Genomic DNA, 13,216 nt, shown 5'->3' with positions numbered 1-13,216 from the left:
TTCAAGCGTGCTTAATAGCACCATGCATCATTCCTCCTCAGGTCTTGGAAGAGCTACATTTTTTAGTGCATGCTCTAATTCCAGCATGTCAGAGGTGCAGGTAGGAAGATCGGGAGCTCGGGGTCATCCTTGGCTACACAGGGAGTTTGAGGATAGCCCGGGTATCCTAGTTTGCTTTCTACTGCTGTATAAAAACACTGACCAAAATGAACTCGGGGAAGAAAGGGTTTATCTGGCTTACAGGTTAGGGACGATCCTTGAGGGAATCCAAGGCAGGAACTCAAGGTGAGGCGGACCCTGCAGGTGATCACAGAACATAACTCGATTCAGAATGACTTTGTTAACCTGGATCAAACTTTTGGAAACTCTGATGCCAGATGGTCTACCGCCAGCATTTAAAAACACAATATAACTTGGGGAAAGGTTTTCTAGTGTAATACGATCCCTGGTGTACAAGAAGGTGTAATTATGTGGAAACTCTGCTCAGGGCACATGTCATTTCTTTCAAGAAGATGGGCTCTAGAGATGGGCTTCCCATAGTTTAGGACCTAAGGGAGAAGCCAGCCTGGTCTAAGTCATACATATAAGCTAGAGGTCATCTGAGCTACTAGCTACTTCTGGTCCTGGTTGTGGGAGCTGAGGGATCCTATGGCTATAAAGTCATTTAGATTACTAACCACCTCTGGTCCTGGTTGCAGAAGCTTTATATGGCCTGGCCTAACAGATAATGCAGAACATCAGACTGCTCTCAACATCAAGGCAGGAACCTGGAGACAGACACCACACCGAAGCAGAGGTCTTGGAGGAATACTGCTTACTGGCTTGCTCCCAGGTTCATGTCACCTACTTTATCATACCTCTCAGGACCACCTGCCTCGGGTGCTATAAGCCACCTGCTATAAGTTTGTTGATTTTAATGTATTAGGCGTTCAGGGACATAAAGCTGAAGCTACGCGTTTCATTTTTGCACCATGCTCACACTACGCTGAATCGAGTGGAAGTAGAAGGCACCAAGGCTAGAGCTCAAAGTCAGCGCACTTGTCTAATGTGAGCAAGGGCCTGGAGTTGATCCCCAGCACGGGAAGTATGACTGGGAAGTCTTTGAAAACCTTAGAAAAGTCTCTCCCAAGGCCCAGCTAAGACATCAGTAACTCTGTATACACCTTCGAGGACCATCTGTTGCTTGTGAATTAGCAGCCATTAACCAAAGCACAAACAAGTCTGCAACAAACAAGTCTCATTATATTTTGAATAATAGAATGAGTCGGTTCTAGTTGCTTGTTACAAAGTTACGATGCAGTGTCAGTATGGTGCCCAGGAGAAGAATCCTGGCGAGAGATGAGTTCTATTTGCTGATGGTAGAGGGTGGAGACCTTTCAGTCAGGGCTTAGGCAAATGGAAAAATGCAAAATTAACTCATTTTGCTTCTCTCGGCCATGCCCATCAGTTTGTTAAGAGAGAAAATCCCTTTGAATTTACCTGTCTTAGGCTTCTGTTGTGTGTACTTCTGGTTTCCTCCTTAGTGATTTTTAAAGCTTTGTTTTTAGAGATAGCTTAAATCATTTTCATAGTATCAAGTTTTAAGTCTTAAAAAACCCCACAAGATATCTTGATTCCAAATGTTAAAAAGCAAACCTATTACAGTCAGAGAAAAGTTTTATTCACATCCTTTCCAAAAAGAAATCAGTATGTCTAAGAAGAATTACAATAGCCAATGTGTACCATATGCCTAAAGTGTTCATCAACAGATAGTGGAAGAAAATGTCATGTCTCTGTGTGTAGATGCAATATGACATGTTATCCGGCCCTGCCACTTAGGACACCCTAACTGAACCTAGGAGGTATTATGCTGAGTGAAATGATCCAGACACAGAAGAAAAAAATATTGCATAATCTCACATATATGTGGAATCCAAAAAGCTTTAATGTCACAGAAGTAGAGAGTAGAACTTGCCAGGGGTTGGAGGAAAGAGAGGAAATAAGTTGAAAGGTAAACATGTCATAACATGGGATAGAAATGTTCTGGAGTTAATAGTATATAATTGTTAGAAACCAAGAAACTTGGTGTCACACAAAGGAATACACAAAGTGAAAGTAACTCAGCAAAGAGTCTTTTTTTTTTTTTTTTTAAGGGGCAGGGTGGGTAGTGGTGTGGGGGTGGTGCCGATACCAAACCCAGCTAAACAGGGTCATGGAGCCAAGATGGCTTCGGTCTTTTCTTTTTGACTTGGGTGGTGATTTTGTCTAATCTATTGACTTCACAGTCTGATGAGACTGACTAATGGGTACAAAGGTTCAGGAAGTATATATAAGTCCTTAATGAGCTTTGAGAAGGAGGAAGGGGAAGAAGAGAAAGAGGAGAAAGAGGAGGAAGAAGAGGAAGAGGAGGAGGAAGAAGAAGAGGAGGAGGAGGAAGGAGAGGATGAAAAGCATTTGCTGCCTAATCAACTAACTTATCAATAATACTTGAAATTGTAAAATTTGCTGCGATCTTAAATTTTTTCTCTCTCCTCTCTCTCCCACAGTAGTTATGGGGACAAATATGTCAATTACATTGGTTGTGCTAATCACGTCATAGTGTGTATAGCTTGCATATACCCAAACATCACATTGCATGCCTTCAACACACACAGTTTTTTGTTTGTCTGAAATACCTAAAGCTAGAATAAATACAATTACCTTTACTTTAGCAAGGTATGTTTCAGTGAGGTGAGTAAAGTTGACAGTTTGCCTACAGACAGCTTCATCTGGCCAGGGAAGTCTCCTAGGTGAGGAATGGCCTTTTGTGTGGGTTTTGTTTCATTTGAGAAGGGGTATCTTACTCATGATCCTCCTGCTTCAGTCTGACAGTGGGGTTACAAGTATGTACCCTCACACCAGAGGACCAACTTTGCAAGTGCTAATTAGATGCTATTCTGGGCAATAAGGTTAAACAAGTGACTTTAGAGAGTGAAGTGTAGATCTGATGTGGCAATCACGGATTCCTTGGTTCCCATCTTTGCTTATAGAGAGACTGTAGGCTTATGGTTCAAGGGACTGGGTGGAAGTCAACTGAGGGGATTCTGGGAAAGAACGTTTCCCCTAATACCTAGATAAATTAACAAATAAATAAAGTTGAACATCCACATTCAGGGGGCAGATTTAGGCAGATCTCTCTGAGTTCAAGACCAGTCTTATATAGACAGAGTTTCTGGCTAGTCAGGGATACATGGTGAGATCTGTTCTCAAAACCAAATCAAACCAACCAACCAACCAACCAACCAACTAAATGAAATCTTTTAGAATTAACATAATTTTTTTTTCTGTCTGGAAACTGCTGTGAGAGAATGTGATGCCTGGAGCTTCAGTAGCCTTCCTGAGACCCTGGGGCCAAGCCAGCATATCAAATATGTTTTCTCACAAGGAAGAGAAGGTAGTGATTTTCTCATGATACCAAGTGCTGGAATCACCGTCCTGGCAAGAGACACGTAAGCATGTGCTAACACCGAGCCTTACTCGATCGTTCTGATGCTTCGGTGCTCTTTGTCCTCTCCACTCTCTACACCATCTTCAGAAAACCCCCAGGGATCCGCAGAACGCTAAGGGCAGCAGGCTGGCCAGTGGGAGTCAGGAGTAGTGTGGTCTTGCCATTCCAGTTGGGCTATACCTGATTAAGCAATATTTGCTAGAAGAATACAAGGGCTAGAGTGTCAGAGCTAGTAGCCTGGCCTTGCATTAGCCAGTGGCTGGGGGAGACAGTAAATGGGAGCATTCTTGAGTGGAGTGGCTCTCTATAGCCTCTATCTAGCAAAGGCAATGCACAGATGGTGTTGAAGGCCAAGGGCTTTGTATGTGGATACTCCCTGCCCTGCTCCCACCCCACTCCTGGAAGATCATTGTTGAAAGGGGCAGCTGAGTAGTCCATCCACTCCTCACAAGGTTGATAACTTTCCTTGCCTTTTCTTCCTTCCATTTTGCTCCTCCAACTCTCCTTTGTTCCTCTCTCCCCTTTCTTTCTTTCTATCCCTCTCTTTCCCTCACCATCCCTCTCTCCTCTTCTCTCCTTTCCCCCTTCTTTTCCTTTTTCTTCTGTCCTGGGGCTCAAACCCACTGCTCTACGAGGCTAGGCAAGACCACACCATATCCAGTTACATCTCCAGCTCTCCTTATTTACAGCTTAATTACAGAATTAACTTATGTTTTTTTTTTTTCAGTACATAAAATCTTAAACCTCTGCTAAAGTGGAGAGATAGTGAACTTCCATCTGCTGACCTCCCGGACTCTCGTGGGAGTCTCAGATATTGTGACTCTTATGTCTCATGTTCTTCCTACCTCTATGCCTCCCTCCACTCTGCTGGAATACCTTACAACAAACTCAAAATATTAAAATAATTACTTAAGGGTTGATTAAGCTCAACACACTGGAGATTATTAGGATATCCACGTGGGTCTCTACTCTTTTATTTTTAAACATATCTGTTGTAATCATAAAAAGATATGTTCTGGAGAGGGGTGGGGGAAGATGTGGGTGTGCATGTTCAGGCCCATGCAGAGGCATCCTCTCCCCCTGAGAGATAGTATAGTATAGAATAGTTTATTTGGGGCATTGGGAAGAGAGTTAAGAGAGTAGTAGAGGCAGAGAAGGAGAGCATAGAGAAGTAGAGGCTGGCCATGACCACATGGGGAGAGGGGGAAGGGAATGGGGAAAGGGGAGGACAAGTGAGAAGCAAGAGTAAAAGAGACAAGAGAGCAAGAGAGAGAGGAGAGACCAAGTAGTCCCTTTTATAGTGGGCCAAGCCTACCTGGCTGTTGCCGGGTAACTGTGAGGAGGAGCATACCTGGCTGCTGCCAGGAACTGTAGGGGTGGAGTTTAGACAGAATACCAACAATATCTTTTAAATTATTATGAATATGCATGAATATTTTCCCTGTAAGTATGTAGGTATACTATATGCATGCCTGGTAACGATGGAGGTCAGGGGAGAGCATCAATTTTCTCAGGACTGGAGTTACAGACGGTTGTGAGCCACCATGTGTCTTTTGGAAATTGAACCTGGGTGTTGAGTGCTCATAAGCACTGAGACATCTCCCCAGTTCCCAATGTGTCCCTATTTCTGAAAATCTTCACTAATTAGAACATTTAATATCAACAACACACAGCTTTCCCCTCCTCCTGAGTTTATCTCAATGGCTTCTCAGGAGACCCGGAGACATGCCTTCAGACCCCTCCTTTAACAGAAGCCAGGGGACTAAGCAGTATGGCCCTGGGTTTCAGGGTGGGAGCACAGACCCCTTAGCAGCCAGTGAGGGTGCCTAGTGTTCTGTTGCCAATCAGAGGAACAATCGAAAGTGATGAAGCTTGGCTTGGAAAATGAAGAGTTTTGTGGTTCCCAAGGTCAGTAGATCCAGGTTTTAAAATAGTGTTTGTTTTTGCTATGGCCTCACTTTTCAAAAATTCTTCCCATAATGACCCTGTTCAATCATGTTCACTTCTAAAGAACCATGTCTAGTGACACTTCTTATAAAATGAAGGTCTCAGCTCTATTGCCATAAAAGGGATTCTAGACCCAAGGATCACTAAGCAAATGAAAAGATTTCATCCCTCTAAGAACGGCTTAATGCCTTGGCCCAGGATGGGGATATTGAAAGGCAGATGCTCAGTGGATTGCAAATGTGTCATTGCAAATGTGTCGGAGTTCCCGAGGGAATTGCTATGTTCCCTTTCTTTCTAGGCATGATCTTTGACCTACGGTTATTTTCTCCCCTATAAGAAGCCGGACTGCAAAGTCAGGCAAACTTTAAAAAACTTTCCCTGTTACTTTCCTTCAGTTCATTCTCACATAAGGTCTTATATAGCTCAGGTAGGCCTTCAGTTTAGATAGAAGATAACCTTAATTTCTGATCCTCCCCTCTCTGACTCTTCGGTGTTGGGATTATAGGCATGGCTCACTGTATTCAATTTTATTCAGTATAAGGATTCAAACCTATGTCTTAGTGCATGAAGGCAAACGTTCTGTGAACTGAGCTACATCCCCTAGGCTACACTTGAACATTCTTTCCAAAAATGACTAAGAACATTTGCCTACGTGTATGTTTGTGTGCCACATGTGTGCCTGGTATGTGTGGAGGCCAAAAGTGGGTGTTGAGTCCCCTAGAACTGGAGTTGCATGTAGGTGCTAGAACAGAAGTCAGGTCCTCTGCAAGAGCAGCAAGCACCCTAACCTCCGGGCCATCTCTTCAGATTCTACTTTTCATTTACTGAGTGATTGTAGAGAATCAAAAGGTTTGAGATAGGACATGTGCAGTATGCAAGGGTGGAGGGCTGGAGCTCTACCATCTGTCCTTAAAGGAGCAGATAGGCCAGCCAAGCATGGTGACCCAACAAATGGTGACTCGGAGCACAGACAGAAGCTGACTATAACTCGTAAGGATAAAATGACATTCATGCTGCCCAAGAATCATAGATATTGGGGCTGGCGAGATGGCTCAGCGGGTAAGAGCACTGACTGCTCTTCTGAAGGTCCTGAGTTCAAATCCCAGGTGGCTCACAACCACCTGTAATGAGATCAGACGCCCTCTTCTGGTGCATCTGAAGACAGCTACAGTGAATTATGCCAGAGCGAGCAGGGCCCGAGAAAGCGGGGCCTGAGTTCAACAGCAGCCACATACATGATGGCTCACGACCATCTGTACAGCTACAGTGTACTCATACACATAAAATAAATAAAATAAATCCTTAAAAAAAAAGAGTCATAGGTATTGATAATGCAACTCCATGAGTTTTTCAAACAATGGGTTCAAAGTTTAACATTCAAAGGCTGAAGTGTAGAACTGAGAGCTAAATGATAACTTTTATGATGCTTCCAGGGGTCTAATGGGATAGGTATTTCAAGTCACAAAGAGGAATGCAGGTTTAACATATTTCTAAGGCTCTGAATCATTAACATTGGGCAAAGTGTTGGGAAATTGTTTCAAAGAAATAATGATGTGGAGAGTCGAGCATGATGGTGTGTATCTATAATCCCAGCACTTTTAGTACTTGGGAGCTGAGACAGGAGGATCATTAGTTCAAAGCCAGCCTGGATTATATAGCAGGCAATCAAACCAGCTTGGGCTATAGTGTGATACCCTGGTCTAAAAACAGACAAAGGCTGGCGAGATGGTTCAGGGGGTAAAAGTACTGATTGCTCTTCTGAAGTTCCTGAGTTTGGATCCCAGCAACCACATGGTGGTTCACAACCACCTGTAATGAGATCTGACGCCCTCTTCCGGTGTCTGAAGACAGCTACAGTGTACTTAGATATAATAATAAATAAATCTTTGGGCCAGAGTGAATGGGTCTGACTGGAGTGAGCAGGGCCGACCAGAGTGAGCAGAGGTCCTAAATTCAATTCCCAACAACTCCATGAAGGCTCACAACCATCTGTACAGCTACAATGTACTTATATATATATAACAAATAAATAAATCTTTTTTTTTAAAAGACAGACAAAATATATAAAATGAAGTTATACATCAAAATTGAGTTTTGCCTAGATTATGAGGTGAAATTTTTACATTTGAGAATAGATTTTCTAAGCACATCATAGTAATAAAGAAAACAGAGTTATCTTGGTAATGTAAACTTGTCTGACAAATGCAATCATGGAAAGTTTTTACTAAAACAGGAATAGAATTTCCTGGAGCCGACAAAAGGCATCTACTGTAAGCCTCACACACACTTAATCCAGCATCAAGAGCTCTCCTTGTAAAAAACAACCACCAGACATTAATCTTACCCAGCCTCATACAGGCATCCTCTTCCAATGCAGTTAAGGTAGAAATAAGTAAGAACTCGGAATGTTTAAGTTTGGCTAGTAACGAAACTGTCTTTATTCCTAGAAAACAAGTCTAGAAGAAAATAACCAGTAGATAACAAATGACAAGTTGTTGGATGTCAAAATAAATGTATAAAACTCAGCTACACTTCTTCACTGAGGCCAGGGAGTGTGTGCTCCCTGGCACTTGTCTAGCATAGCTTGGAGGAGGTGCTGGGTGTGATCCCCAGGGTTGCCAAGATGAACGAATAAAGAATACATTGATACATCAGAAAACATAAAGGCTTTATGAGTACATCCCAGAAAACTATGTATTAAAACTATGAAGGATTTATTTAAGTACATTAGGAAAGTCTTCAGTCCTACACCATGCTGTTGGATTAGAAAGTCCAGCATCACTAAGGGTAGAGTTCTCCGAGTCAATATTTAGATTAGAACACGATTATAAAAAAAAAAAGCCCTAAGTTTTATTTTGTATGAAGTGATGAGGCGATTCTAACAAATCACAGGACCAAAGGAGAATCTGTTTAACATACATGGCTATTGAAAAGGCATGGTAATTGAAGTTCAGGATAGGCAAATTGTACAATAGAATTGAGAGTCCAGAAAACATGAATACTTATCTGCTTAAATGTCTATAACACAAAGCTACAGATATGAGGATTAGTCAGCATTCACTCTCCTACCTCTGAAGGCATGTAAGTCCAGGTTGAAGATGACAGCTAATTTGGTTAACTTCCTTGTTTAGGGGTGTCTGCCTCCTCACTAAGTCTTCTTGTAACAGACCGCCATCTCCCTTCCTCTTCTTATGGAGCCCCATCCTCATGACCTCATAGAATCCCAATTACTTCCCAGGAAGCTATGGTTTCCGAACAGGGGCTGAGGAGAGGTACAGTTCAGTGAACCACATGTGCCTATGGATACCTAGACTACACTGGAAGATGTTACATTTCAAGGACTCTCAAACACGATATGGAGAAAATTCAATAGTCACATGGCCCACAAAATCGAGTCTGCATCTTCTACTCCACATGAAAGTAAATTCCAGGGCTGGAGAGATGGTTCAGCAGGTAAGAGCACTGACTGCTCTTCTGAAGGTCCTGAGTTCAAATCCCAGCAACCACATGGTGGCTCACAACCACTTGTAATGAGATCTGACACCCTCTTCTGGTGCATCTGAAGTCAGCTACAGTGTACTTACATATAATAATAAATAAATTTTTTTTTTTAAAAAAAAAGGAAAGTGAATTCCAGCAGATGAAAAACAAGCATGCAAGGAAAATGATGAAAACTCTTGACTAGGTATATTCTAGACTCTCTGTATAAACTGGGGTTAGGAAAATGTGTCTATAAATAATACATAATAATAAATAATAAATATCATATTTATATTTATTATATTTATAATATCATATTATATCATAATAAAAATAAGATAATACACACAAACCATATAGACAAAGATTGAAAAGTTAAACTACATTAAAACTGAGAACCTTGGTCATCCAAATTCATTATAAAGCTAGTGAAAGGACAAGAGCAGACATCTGCAATATAAATTGAAATAAGCAAGCCAGCCATACATCTAGCACTGTCACCTAGCACTGAAAGTTAAAATCAGAAGAGTCTATCTTTTAAACACTTTTAAAGTTATTTCTATTTTATGTGCATTGGGGTTTTGCTTACATGGATGTGTGTGTGTGTGTGTGTGTGTGTGTATGTGTGTGTGTGAGAGGGTGTGTATGTGTATGAGGGTGTGTGTATGTGTGTGAGGGTGTGTGTGTGTGTATGTGTGTGTGTGTATGTGTGTGAGGGTGTCAGATCCCCTGGAACTGAGTCACAGACAGTTGTGAGCTGCCATGTGAGTGCTGGGAATTGACCCTGGTGATTTGGAAGAGCAGGCAGTGCTCAACCTCTGGGCTAACAACTAGGTTAACTAGCTACCCTAGAAAGATCTGTTTTATTGACACCAAAATTGAAAAACCAAACCAAACAAACAGAAGCCTGACAACAGGAAGTGCTGGTGAAGGCGTGGACAGTTTCTGCATTTAAATATGGCTACCTAGAGAGTTCATCTGGACGTGTATTAAAAAATAGTGATGATGTAAACCCACAATCTAGCAAATCCACTCCCTGTTGGGCCTAGAAAAGTGTCTAGAGCGTGTGCCAGGAGGAATGTGTAAAACTCTTCACAGCCCTCCAAATAGATAAAATGGGAAAGAATCCAATTGTGGACCAGGAAAATATCAGAGGATACAGCTGTAACCATGAGTGAATTATAGCTGCATTAGGCAAAGAGAGGACTCTCAGAAATGTGGTGCAGGGGAAAGCAAGGACAAAATGTATATGGTTCCATGGCTGTAAGGTGTGAATATTCACATCTTTTTTAAAGTTTAAATTTAAGCTCACAAATACAAACATATGTTATGATTACCTTGCCACAAGGCAAGGGATTGTAAAAGTAGATTCAAGCTCCAGACTGAATCCTGGAGTTGAAAGTTCATAAAATGAAATGGCTAGTCCTTTATGCTACATGTTCACTGCTATTACTCTTCAAACGTTACAACTATTTTCAATATTCTTTTGCATCAATTCAATGGGTAAGAAGTTTTTTTTTTTTTTTTTTTTTTTTTTTTTTGAAACACGACTTGCAGCAGTCTTATCATTGATTAATCTAATCTGATTTTTATGAGAAAGTTTTTCTATAGAAATTGCTTCCAGATATTAATATTGGAATAGAAGCAAAAAATAAATCCTCATTATCCCAAGTAACATGACAGAAAATCTTCAAAGAGGAACTTTAGGCAGAGGCAGAGAGAGAGTAAAATAACCACCCGCCTTAAACAAAGCCAACTCTCGATAGCTTGGAAAGGAGCAGAGGAGACACACATCCCTCTGGCTGACATTGCCTTTAATTCCAGTGATAAGGCTGTAAATTCTCTTCCAAGGCCTGGAGTTTAGTGTAAACACTCCAAGAGCCTGCAGGACCACAGAGAGAGAAAGAAATGGCTTGGCTCTGGCTGCCTTTCCTGTGGGGTGGGGGTGGGTGATGTTCGCTATCAACTGTTGAATCACAAACCCAAACCCTGGGTATCTTGTAAAGAGCAAAAGCTGGGCATGTCTGGCACTAGGAGAAAGGATGAGTTGCAGGGACCTAGTGTTCTGGGGTCTGGTCCAGCTCCCACTTGGGGCTGGGGATCTGTTGCAGTTGCTAGACCTGGCTCCTCGGGCCCCCTGGGTCCTCCGTCTGCACTTTCTGCCCCGTTAGGAGCTGGGGCTGTTGAAGCTCGCTTTTCCCGTGCCTGGATCTACCCAGTTTCCCCGGAATGGACGCCGTGTAACATGCCAGAGCTGGCACTAAAATGCTCAGGGAATGAGGTTGATGGATATGTATTTCCGTGTCCACATGAGAGAAAAAGGGACATCTTGCCATCAAGTAACCTTGATATCCACGGTGAAAATGAACAGCCTCCAATGCAGGAGGACTGTGCAGCCTGGGGGAGAGCTGACAGCCTGCCGCCCTGCCTGCCCAGTCTTAAAACTTCTCAGATAGTAGTTGGCAGTAGTAGGCCAGCATGTCTGCCGCAGCACTTAAAACTGATGGATATGTATTGTGTTGGTTTGGAGGGGAAAAAAATCCCATTCTACTGTTAATGATTCACATTATATTGGCTTAATTATTTTCTTTTATAGTAAAATAAAAGGTTTAGAAAGGTTCCTGCACTCTTTGGTACTATAAACTGATAAAAGCTAAACATTGATTTTATTGAAATATAATTTGCATACAGGAAAATACACTTTTAGCCTATGAGCTGGACTTGAATCTTTGTACTTATTGTGTCCCCTGGTCTGTTCCTCTTTCCTGTCAGTGCTCTTGTCACCCACCCCAGATGGTCTCCAATCTGTTTTCTGTCTATTGATTGGTTTTATTCTTACTAGAATTTCAGATAATCAAAATACACTAATATATATAATGTATCTCTAGTTCATTATTTTTTATGTGTGTATGGGTGTGTTTGTATATGTGTGTATACTTCCAGAGCCAAAAGGGGGTATGGGATCCTCTAGAGCCACATGACTCACCCACATATAATATTGGTGGCTGTTAGGCACTGAACAGGTCCCACAAAGAGCAATATTTGAGCTTAACCACTGGGTCATCTCTCTAGGCCCTGGATTTTTCATTCAGGATTTTTCTCCTACTCTGGTTATCTTCCTTATGGCTCTTCATTCCTTTGGTCAAGAATTTATTTTGGTTTGTCCACCCTTCCTCAATCTGGCTTAGGACTAGAACCAGAAAAAAAGCAAAAGACTGCTAAATTGTTATGTGTTTTATAAAAGCCATTTCCACCACATCAGTGCCACACACACTCATTGGACAAGTTAACTTGTGAAACGCCAATGTCAGCTCCTGGGGGAGGGTGACAAGATCCATTTACCTCCGCTCCCGAGTAGAATGAGAAACGAAAACTCTGACATGCTAGCTAAAATTATAAAAGAGGAAAAAAAAAATGAAATCGGGCCAACAGGGATCACCTGTGACAGTTTCTTCTGGTCCAGTCACTAGGTTGGGGCCACAGGGCATGGCGGCTGCTCTCGCCTTGTTTCTGAGTTGCCTTCGGAGAGGTGTGGGCATTCAGGTGACATGGTGGCACTGCATGGAAGATCGTATCAGTTCAGAGAGAGCTGAAGATTCTTCATGGTGGATGGCTAGTGTTCCCATGCTTCGGGGTAAAGACCCCGCCCCCAGGTACGAGGCAGCTGAGGAACCTGGAGACTGACCTGGCACAAGATTGGTCTGTTTCCTACATCTGCCAGACCACCAGTTTTGGAAGCTTTCCAGGAGGCTGCGGGTCACGTGATCACGAACTCCCTCTACCACAGCCAAAAATGAGAATGCAGACTGTTTCTGTGCCTTCTATTTTGGTTACCTACCATATCTATTTTAATGGCAATTAAACTCCCCTGCCCTCCCTTATCTCTGCTGGCTAATGTATTTAATTCCGCCGCCCCCGAAGAGAATAATCCCCACTCTAAAGCCTGGGCAGTATTAAAGATTCATGAATGCTTAATCAGAGCAAACAGAGGATTTGGTTTGTATAAACTGCAAAAAGCTCGTGTCTTTCATGTCCAGAGAACAGGACTGAAAGAAGATGATGATAAATCACTTCGAGAAACAGCATAATGTAAATATTGTATGTTTATTTAAAACTTCATACGATCATTTGTCTAAGCGTTACAGGCCAGCTTCAGAAAGCGACTTGCCGTTATGAGACTTGGAGGTGAACGGCCGTGTAGGCTGACATGACACAATGCCTCCTCCTCCAGCTACTCGAAGCTATGAGGTTGTAAGTCGTCTAAAACCATACAAGAGGAAAACGAAACAGCAGCATACACCACTTAGATATACAACTTTACCA

Source organism: Mastomys coucha, unplaced genomic scaffold (assembly GCF_008632895.1).
Source record: "Mastomys coucha isolate ucsf_1 unplaced genomic scaffold, UCSF_Mcou_1 pScaffold13, whole genome shotgun sequence".
NCBI lineage: Eukaryota > Metazoa > Chordata > Mammalia > Rodentia > Muridae > Mastomys > Mastomys coucha.
This window is presented reverse-complemented; position numbering follows the sequence as displayed.